Source organism: Microtus oregoni, unplaced genomic scaffold (genome assembly GCF_018167655.1).
Source record: "Microtus oregoni isolate MIOR12 unplaced genomic scaffold, Mior012 000011F_ref0000422, whole genome shotgun sequence".
NCBI classification, from domain to species: domain Eukaryota; kingdom Metazoa; phylum Chordata; class Mammalia; order Rodentia; family Cricetidae; genus Microtus; species Microtus oregoni.
The window spans coordinates 41,024,518-41,035,732 of record NW_024543070.1 but is presented as its reverse complement, the minus strand read 5'-3'; positions in this window follow the sequence as shown (position 1 = coordinate 41,035,732).

Sequence of the window (11,215 nt, the reverse complement as noted above, 5' to 3'; positions counted from 1 at the left end):
TCCTCGCTGTGGTTTCCCTGGAATCTAGTAATGCTGTTTCTGAACAGTCACTTAGCAAGCATTTATTAAGCACTTTTAAAATGTCAATCAGTGTTTCAGACACTGGAGATTCAAAAATGAATATGGTAACTTTGTAACTTTACTAATCAGGTACAGAAAAAGAACTTGAAGTTGGGTGTAGTGTTTCAAGCCTGAAATCTGGGGTTTATGGCCAGTGCAGGCTGGATAGTGGGTATCACAATAGACTGGGTTATTTCAGTGGAATTTTCATCCCAGAAACTTAACTTTTTTTAAAAAAAAAAAAAAACTTTTTAAATTCTTCTTGTCCCAAAGAGCAGAACACAGCTGTAATCTCTACACTTGAGAGAAGGGGGTGGGGCAGAGCAGAGTCCTGGCCTGCGCAGCAGTGCTTGGGCAGCCCCCCACCTGTGCAGGTAGAGTGCCTAGGCGCGGCGGGGCAAGTGGTTTAGCAGTACTGCAGCTGGATGAGTGTGAAGCACAGAGGTTTGAGAATCAGCGCCTCGGTAGGAAAAGCTGTTTCTAAACACAAAAGTGTTAGGAGAGGAAGAGCTCCACTTCATCTCCCTAGAAAATCAATAATTTCTACCAAAATCAATCCTATGTTGCTCGTTGCTTGCTTCCTTCTTCCAAAAGCTTATTAGATAGCTTACTGGAGACGCTAACATCATTCCCAACTCTTCTCAATGTGCATTTCTCCACATTAGCCTGAAATCAGCACAGTTCCTGGGACAGACTAGAGATCTGGGCTGAACTGTGGAATATCTGAAGTAAAACCTTCTCTAAGTTCTCTGTTGTATGGAAGCAGGCCTTCAGATTCCAGACTTCGGAATGCTGTGAGGCTCAGTTGAAAACAAGGCAGACTACACACCCAGGCAAATGTTTGGTCAACCTCCACCTGTTTCTCTTCCTCTGGTAAAGCTTCCTTCTAGCTCCCAGGGCAACTACCCTTGTGTGCAATACTAATCTCACTCTTCAAGGGTAAACTAGAAAATGAACCCAGATGGACATGTGGGAAAGGTCAGGCATTGTGGGATTCGTCTCCACTACAGATAATCCGTATCTAGAGGCTTTGGTTGGCACAGGGACCCAGGATACATTTTGAAACAGATTATCCACCTCTGAGGATAACAGCCTGCCTGCTACTCTATCCACCAGGAGAAGCTCCCAACAATGTAGCTGGCGCATAGCTACTCCTCCCACTAGAACTCTGAATTATTTTGCTGGAGGCTACAACATTCTGAGTAGTTTGTTGGGAGTTGACTGGAGGTGGGGATAACTCACCCAATACAAGTTTAGCAGAGCTGAGCCGCTGCAGCATGTTGAGCTAGCCTTTGATGCAGACTGGTCCGACAGGTTCTGGATCTACAGAAGAACCAGTTTGACTGGCCTGTTATGCCAACATATTCTGGTTTGATTCCGTGTTCCACAGGCGGCCGAAAACCTGCCCGGCAAGTTCAATGAAAGGCATGTTAGGTTATCCATTGCACTCCGTATATAGCTTAGATGCAGCAGGACTCTTCCACATCGCAGTGGTGTCTAGCAGACTCTGACGTGGTCCAGAGAGGTGGCGTTCACTGACTTAACATCTAAGTTCCTAATTTCAGGGGAAGTGAGCAGAGAAATACCACCTGCTTTTGACCAGGGGCAGACAGAATCTAAATAAACTAAAGGGTAAGTTCATATTTTTTTATATTTTCCAATTTTAAATGCATCTTTGAAAGAGTAGAATGTTTAAGAAGATAGATGTTTTAATACAGCAGCATTAAAGTACCTGCATTATTACACTTTTCTGTAAAGCTGGTTAAATATTGTTTTATGAACTTGCATCTATGTTCATGTATTTGTTGAGATAAAGTTATTTGGTACACTACATACTTTGCTATACTCTTTTGTAAGTTAGTTATAACTATTATCATTTAAAAAGTTGAGTTGAATATTCTGTTAAGTATATCACAATATTAATTAATCATCTTCAGCCAGCTATTTCTTTGATAATATACACTATTATGTTTTACAGGCTGTTGCTATATGGTAACAAGTTCATATAGCGAATCTAATTGTTAATAAAATAATAATTGTTTCTTTAAGGCAAAAGAAAAAAAGGTATTGTCCTGCTTGGTGATCCTAAGTACTTGGGAGGAATAGTTCCCAGCAAGATTTGAGGAGTGTGAAAAGCAGAGACTGTGGGATGTGGTAACTGATTAACTATTGGGCTCCAAAGCACTGGCTGAGCTGAACAGAAAGGAATGAAGACAGGTTGTGTCATGCCTATTGGGTCTGAAACCTTTTTATGTTACAGAATACTTGGATCTTCCTTCCACTTACATTCTAAAATAGTCCCTTCATATCTCTCTCATGGAGTCAGTTCATGTTTGCGGTAGTTTGTCACCTAGAAGGCAAGCAGCCTTTAGACTGACTTTAGCACCACATATATCCTGTTAGTCGTCTGGAGAACAACTGAGTGCACCCACCCCTGGGGAGTTTAACTCAACAGCTGACATTGAATTTATCAAGGGACTTTTAAAAGCCCAGCAGATTTATTCTGAGGACTTTCCTTTCGGGAACCTTGACAGGGCTGAGTGGACCTTTCCGTTGTCCCCGGTGTCCCCAGTTTATGTAATGTTCAAACATAAGAGTATAGTGTGCTAGTAAAGTGGGGGCAAGGGTTGTTCAGAGATTTCCACTTTTATAGAGAAAACCTTTGACGCCTCTTAGTCCTGCTTCTAGGCAGTTCTGCATAAAACTTCTTCTGAAGGACTCTGCAGGGCAGCGGCAGTGGAATGTGCTGACTCAGCAAACCATCCCTCATTTTATTCAACATAAATTGTATTTTCCAAGTTTGAGGAACTATGAGTCAAAACTTTTATTTAGTTGAACTTTCTCTTTTCTTTTAATTTTTAGGTACAATATACATTCAGAGTACATCATGATGTTTCTGCTACTCTGTGGCATACTGTCATTAAGAACTGTGAACTCTGCTGTTTAAAATTCAGGGCTTACTGCTCAGAGACAAACCTGAGACTCTGAACACTTACTTTTTTATGTTTATGGTTTTGAAGAAAAATTTGTGAAATCAAATGCATGTTTTGCACAAAAAAAAAACAAAAACAAAAAACTATGGCTAATTGGCTAATATTTCAAACTCAACTTTATATATTGGAATGGGATTCTGTAATTTTTATTTAATTAAACTTTTCCCCCAATTAGCTTTTTTGGATAATTCAAGACTGACAAACTTGCTATGAACTAGAATAGTAAGAACTTTACAGTTCACTGTATTAAAGATAGCCTAAAAGTAACCAGGGAAATTGTATTTTAGACCGTATGTATTACGGATAAACGAGTCCTTCATAGCAAAGCTGTGAAAGCTACCAGAAGAAAACCTCAAATGCACATGTTCAGATCTTAGCTCAGCATTTCCATCATTGCCAACAACGATGCATCACTAGTCTGACTCCCATCTATGTAAGCAAACCTCTAAAATTTTGAAGCAGGTGGTCAGGTTTGAGACAGTGTCTCTCTGCATAGCCTTGGCTGTGATGGCACTTGCTGTATAGACCAGGCTAGTCTCAAATTCACAGAGATCCTCCTGCCCCTGCCTCCCAAGTGCTAGGATTAAAGGTGTATGCTACCAAGGCTACATAAACTTCTAAAATTTTTAATGTCCATTCATTACAAAAAATAGTGGAACAGAAATCTTGTGTGTCCCTCTTATCCCTAATGTCCTTCATGGGGAGTAGAATCTAGTCTTCTGGTCAATGTGCAATTCTGTATTTCAGAAGGCATCCCAATCAAGAATAAGAGAACAAGAAAAGAAAAAAGGAACCAGTCAATGCTTGCTTTTTTATTTTTTTTAAAATGTGTGTCACGTGTGTTTGGGTGCCCACGGAGTCATTAGTGGATGCTGGGAACTGAACATGAGCTCTTAACCATTGAACCATTTTTCCAGCCCCACGATTACATTTTTAAATCCATCCTCAACTTCAATCAGTTGCCCCAAAGCCAATATATTCTTAGGAGCCATGAAATAACCCCAGGGTCTTCTGTCAGAGGTCAGAAGCAAAGAGCACACATGTACCAGCTCTGACTTCCAGCCAAGGGGCTGTGCAGGCTATTAATTTTCCCCAATTTCAAGTTGTGTAGAGTTTCCACTGGTTTCAAAGAAGGCCACAGGCCAAAAGGTCGGGTGAGGCGCTTTCGAGTTTCATCTGCCTAAATCTGGTTGTTACTGAAGTGACTGAGACAAGCAAGACCAGACAATTGTCCAATATATTATATTATAGGAAAAACATTATCAAACTGCTTTTTCTTTAGTTTATCAATAAATTCTGATGTACTTTATACCTAATATGGATTTTTTAGAGCAATTTCAAATGGGAAGTAAAGAACTTTAGCCTATTTTTGTTTCATGTATTCAATTCATTCCCACAAAACCTGAGATGCTCTGAAACTTGACCTTCTGTGAGAAAGGCATTTTCTAATAAACTACAACTCATTTCCTGAATTTGGCTGCCAATCTTAAAGGGGCAAAGAGCAGATAAATAACCAGTTAGTATACACTCTATTCCCAGTATTGATCCAAAGACTTTATTATGTTTACATTGGTAAAATTATAGTAAAAACAAATTGACTACATTGGACCTTTTTTAAAAATATTTATTATGTATACAATGTTCTGCCTGCGTGTATGCCTGCAAGCCAGAAGAGGGCACCAGATCTCATTACAAATGGTTGTGAGTCACCATGTGGGTGCTGGGGATTGAACTCTGAGCCATCTCTCCAGCCCAACCACATTGGATCTTTAAGTAACACTTTTCATTCAAGTGAAAAACAGGATTTTGAACAGTGCGAGTTTATTGAGAGTGTTTCCAAGAGGGCCTGGTTACCAGAAGTAATCAAATATAACCTCTGACACGATGCAAGAGCTTGACTCTGAAGACTATGTATGAAAAGCAGTCACACATGCCACATGCATTTGTGCAGTGCATAGACTTGGCATGGAAGTTCACATCTATAGTCCACACCCTCGGGAGGTGATGGAGAGGGACTGCTGCACGCTGGACGCCACCTGAGCTCCAGCAGGAGACACGGCCTTTGTAAACATCAGGAAGTAAGGAAAGGAGACACAGTGCAGATAAGAAAGAAATCTAGAAATCTAACAATGAGTGTATTTTTCACTATCTTGAATTATATTAGAATAATTATGCCTGAGATTAAGAAATGAACTCTTGAGTATTAGAGTAGCTGTGAACTGAGTTAGGATAAACAGGAAAGCTGACCCTAATGCACAGCAAACAAGAGGTGAGGTACACACTGCTGAACACACTATAACAAGAGATACACTGTTGCCAGGCGGTGGTGACACACGCCTTTAATCCCAGCACTCAGGAGGCAGAGGCAGGCAGATCTCTGTGAGTTTGAGGTCAGCCTGGTCTACAAAGTGAGTTCCAGGACACACACACACATACATATATGTAAGGCAAATAAAAGTCTATGTAGAACAAAATTCCTAAGAAATAAATTATTAATGCAAAAAAGGTTTAAAAAATAGAACCCAGTATTAGAGTGTACACCTGCAATCCTGACACTTGGGACAGAGGATGGAGCATTAGGAGTTTATGGTCATTTTCAGCTATACAGTTCCAGGCCAATCTGCGCTAAATAAGACCCTGTATTTAGGAGTTAGGGGAAGAAGTTGGGGAGGACTATTACCAAAATATATTGTATGAATTATTAAATTCTCATAGAATAAAAAATATATTTTAAAAGTTTAAATACAATAAACTGGGAAACTTTATCAAAGTACATTTCACATCTCTATAAAACTGTGAAATAAAATTAAATAAACTAACTGAAGAGTATGATCTCTTACAGTTTAAAGCTTTCTGGAGTAAATAGGAAAATATATTGGGGTTATAAATTAACTTACGTAATAATTTTTTGACTAAAATTCACACTTTATTATTTTTTCAAAAATATTTTCTAGGCAGGCAATGGCAGTGCACACCTTTAATGCCAGCACTGGGGAAGCAAAGGCAGTCAGATCTCTGTGAGTTCAAGGCCAGTCTGGTCTACTGAGTGCTGGGATTAAAGGCGTGTGTCACCACGCCTGTCACAGGACAGCCAAGGCCACACAGAAAAACAGTCTTAAAAAAGCAAAAAACAAACTTAAATAAAATAAAAAAAAAAAAGAATAAAAAAAATCCCTGTGACAGAGGGGAAAAAAGACTCTGTTGTGTTTGGTGTGAGATCTCAGAGAACACCCAGTTGAATTCTAAATGTGACTGTGTGCTTCATATTTTTCCAGTTGTGAAATAATAAATGAATAATTTATTTTCATGTTTATTCATTATAAATCCTGCATCCTCCTTCTGAACAAGAAATACTTTAAATGTTCTGTTCCCTAAATCAAAACACGCATCCTACCACAAATAAAATTTGAAGAGTTAAAAAAAAAAATTGAGCTGAGTAGGTGAATGCCTGTACTCCAGCACTCAAGAGGCTGAGACAGAACTGGAGTTTAAGGTTAACCTAGAACAAAAATAAATTACAAAACAGAAAAAATAAACACAATTAAGTAGTTTTATAAAATGTAAAACTTTCATATCAGTTCTATCAAAAACTGCATGGTGTATGAGAAGACTACGTCTACAAACACGACATTTATAGGCAGAGAGCTGCAGTGGACACTAACAGCAGTAGTTAGTTCTGAACCTCTGTGAAAATAATGATAATTGTACCTGCTCTACCTTTTGTACTTTTAGGTTCAAAAAAGAAGATATAGGACAACTTGGTCTAGAGAGCTAGTCCCAGGACAGCTAGGGCTCTTACCCAGGGAGAGACATCCTGTCCTTATACACTGCAGTTCGACTGATGCAGAAAGACTGAACAAGTCTGAGAAAAGATTAAGCATCTAACAAGGATCAGGCCAGCTGGGGCTAGAAAACAAGTCCCAATCTCGGAAAGCCACGCCAAACAATTATATGTACACACACATACACACACATTGTCATAAGCCACACATTGTGGTGACATCTGTCGGGGTCCAGCCTTGATGGAATTTGCACGTTCCAGGGTAGGAGCTTGAGGATTAGAATTATTAAGCAAAAGGAACAGAGATATGAGAGAAATAAAAAAAACAGAAGCACAGAAGAGCACCAGGAGGGAAAGTCAATGAATCCTGAAACTGCCTACGTTTATTTTCCACACGCTTATATACTTCACTCCAGGAAGGAGGGGGAGGCAGCAGACTTCACTAACATATTAGGAATAGACAGAGCATCCTCAGTCAAGCACTCTGTTGTTTGGACTTGAATTCTCTGACCTTTGGTCAAGGTGGAGCAGATTCACCTCTATCCACAAAATACTAATTAACACACTCTAGGTCAGGATCTCTTGTTTGTAGCCACATCTGCTGTCAACAACTTTGAGAGAGCAAAAATAAGCTCAAACTCTCTGACCTCCAGTTAAGGAACAGGACTCAAATCTGTGGGTCCTGGCACACGCACACGCGCGCAGGCACACACACAAATACATTTGTATTTTAACACTGTTCTTGAATTAACTTCCTACCAATATTAAACCACTTCTCAACTCACAGAAATTCTTTTTTTTTTTTTTTTTTTTTTGGGGGTTTTCAAGACAGGGTGTCTCTGTGGCTTTGGAGCCTGTCCTGGAACTAGCTCTGTAGACCAGGCTGGTCTCAAACTCACAGAGATCCGCCTACCTCTGCCTCCCGAGTGCTGGGATTAAAGGCATGCGCCACCATCGCCCGGCAACTCACAGAAATTCTGTGTATTATTATTTTTTATTTGGGGATTTTTTATCTGAGTCAGGGTCTCACACAGCTCATATTGGTCTCAAACGCCATGCAGCAGAAGATAAGCCTGAACTTCAGAGACCCCCACCTCCCATGTGCTGAGATCATAGGCGTATACACCAGACTTGGTATCGTATTAATAAATCGAAAAATACAATGCTCCATTGCTTATATAATATATACAATGACCTACCAATAGTTTAGACATGACTGTAGACCTGTGTATGGATGAGAAGGAAATATTCCTGACCACAAAAAAGCATCTGTCTTCTCTTTTTAATTTATTTACATTTAAAATTCTTTAAAACCTCTGACCTATGATTTAAGACCCAACCAAGTCATTTTTAGTAAAAGGAAGTCCCATTAATAATTAAACTAGAACAACAGTTATTAACCAGGACTATGACTGGTATGCCAAGCCACATGGTGACCTGACACAGCCTATCAGTCTCCTAAAAGCTCACTGAGGGCATCATATGATAAAGCATGATTTCATTATGAATTTTGGTATTCTTGATTGCTATTGATGGACCCAGCCCCACATGTGCGGTTCCACCCCTGCGTTCGGTAAGGTGGCTGAGCATGCCAGGGAGCAAGCCAACAGCAGCTTCTTCCATGGTTCCTGCTTGAGTTCCTACCTTGGCTTCCCTCAATAATGGACTGTGATTGATATTTATAAGCCAAATAAACTCTTGCTTTTATTAGTGTTTTTATCACAACGACAGGAAGCAAACTAGAACAGACATGATAATGTGTTTATTTCCTAAGTCTATTGAGGACTGCTTTATAAATAGACTCTAAGTGTCGGTGACTTGCTCTCCTTTAGTCAGCCCTTCAGAGTATTTGCTATATGTAACTGTAAATAAGTACTTTGGCACGGTTACAACACACACATGACAATATAGTATATTCACTAGATAATAGTATAAAGACTCACTTTTCAAGAGTCTCAAAATAAACTTTTTCAGTTTTCTAGTCTTGGTGATGGTTTTTTATGTTCTACTGTCATCTCTTTAGCAGTTAAGTCCTGAGGTTCTCCTAAGTGTCAGTGTTAGGAAGGAGGTATAAGGGATAAATACTTAAAGTTCTTGGACTTCATAAACCTATAAAGTAGTCATAGAGATAAAATATTGCCTACATACTACATTATAAACAGATGTCCCTGTCCATGACACATCATTTTGAAAATAAGAGACTAACATTCTTAAATCATTACCACATCTCCAATTAAGAATAAATTGTGTAAGCACCTTATATCAAGCATATAGTTTCTTTATTGAGAAAAATCATATATCCAGTAAAACACTGCCCATTACTAAATTGAAATGAAGCTCAATGAATCTTTAAACACGAATGATTCAGTTGGTAAAGGTGCCTGCTGCCAACACTGATGACCTGCGTTCAGTCCCCAGGACCTGCATGGTCGAAGGAAAGAACTTACTCCTGCAAGTTGTCTTCTGATTCCCACGTAGATGCTATGTCCCTAAGGCCACTAAAATAAACAAATAAATGCAAAAAAGCAAACAGTAACAACATGGCTAAGTCTATAACGTACTTGCTCTCCAAGCACAGGTACTAAATTCAGCTCCTCGCCACCTTAAAAACCCCAGTGGGTGGAGAAGTAAATACCTGGGGTTTACTATGCAGCCAGCCTAACTCAGTCAGGAAGCTCCAGGCCCAGTGAGAGAACCTGTCTCAAAGAGCAAGATGGAGGCCAGGCATTATGGCAGCCTTTAATTCCAGCAGTTGGGAGGCAGAGGCAGGGAGATTTCTGAGTCCAAAGTGACTCACTGACTGACTAAGGAAAACACATGATGTTGACCTGGCCTCCACGTGCATATGCACACATCGCATATCCACACCAACATGGACATATATCGCAATGCGACAATATACACGCAAAATTAAAATACATTAGGCCAAATTGAAATAAAAACAAATATGCAGCAGGTATGGTAGCACCTAAGTCTGAAGCAGGAAGACTGCCATGAGGTCAGCCTAAGCTAAAGAGTAAGACCCTGTCTTAACACACTCAGTTTCTAGAGAAAAAGAAGGGAATTTACTCCACTATAGCTATTGCTACTTATTTAACCAAACTAAATAAAGTTTCTAGCCAGGTATGATGGCACACATCTGTAATCCCTGCTGAGACAGGAAAATTAAAGGCTAGCCTAGGTTACACAAAGTACAAGTCTATAAATAATTCCTAAAACTTGCTGATCTAGGTTGAAAACGGGCCAGACTGAATGAGATATTCTTTCACACTGAAAGTAATATGCAGTCTTCTGTGTTTGTGTGTGTAGTGCTGGTATAACGGACCAAACCCAGGACACTGTGCATGCTAATTTAGCACTCTATCGTGAATTATATTCCTCAGCTATGGGGTAAAAAGAAATGCTTTTGAAGTTGGGCAGTCGTGGCGCACGCCTTTAATCCCAGCACTTGGGAGGCAGAGGCAGGTGAATCCCTGTGGGTTTGAGGCCAGCCTGGTCTACAAGAGTTAGTTCCAGGATAGCCAGGACTGTTACACAGGGAAACCCTGTCTCGGAAAAAAAAAAATGCTTTTGAGAAACATTTCATTATGTAGCTGAGGCTAGCTAGCACTTCCTGTATAGCCAGGCTGGTCCCAACTTGCGGCAATCATGCCCCAGCCTTCTAAGTACTTTGATTACAGATTTACAAGTGTAAACCACCATCCCTGATCATCTTCAACGCCTGCTGTAAGTACTTCCATGAATATCTAAGGCACTATCAACATAAAAACTTTGATGCTGGGAAGTAGAAAAAGACAAGATCTCCTGAGTAAATTGGGAGCATGGGGACCTTGGGAGGGGAGAGTCAGGGAGGGGAGCAGAGAAAAATGTAGAGCTCAATTAAAAAAAATCCACAAAAAAAACCACTTTGATGCTGACATGACTCATGTATGCTAAATATATATTTAAAAAAAAAACTACAAAATTGCTAAACCTGACTGGAACCTCAGCACTTTTTTGTTGTTGTTTTGATTTATTTTTTGCTTTTTTTCAAGACAGGGTCTCACTATGTAACTCTGGCTGTCCTAGAACTCGCGGTGTAGAATAGGCTGGCCTTGAACTCACAGAGATCCGCCTACCGCTGCCTCCTGAGTGCTGGGAATAAAAGTGTGCACCATCAGGCCCAGCAAAGGCAGATATTTTTTACGCAGCATAATGAACTTTGGCACTTTCAACTCAAACCATGAACCCAGTATTTTGGCACTTGGAGCAGGATCACTAATGATATATATGCCCACACATAAATACCACTTACCAAAAACCATAAACAATTCTTTAAAAATTCTATCAAGTATTCATTTAACTTGGTCCAATATTTTCACTTAACATACTTATGTCTTAA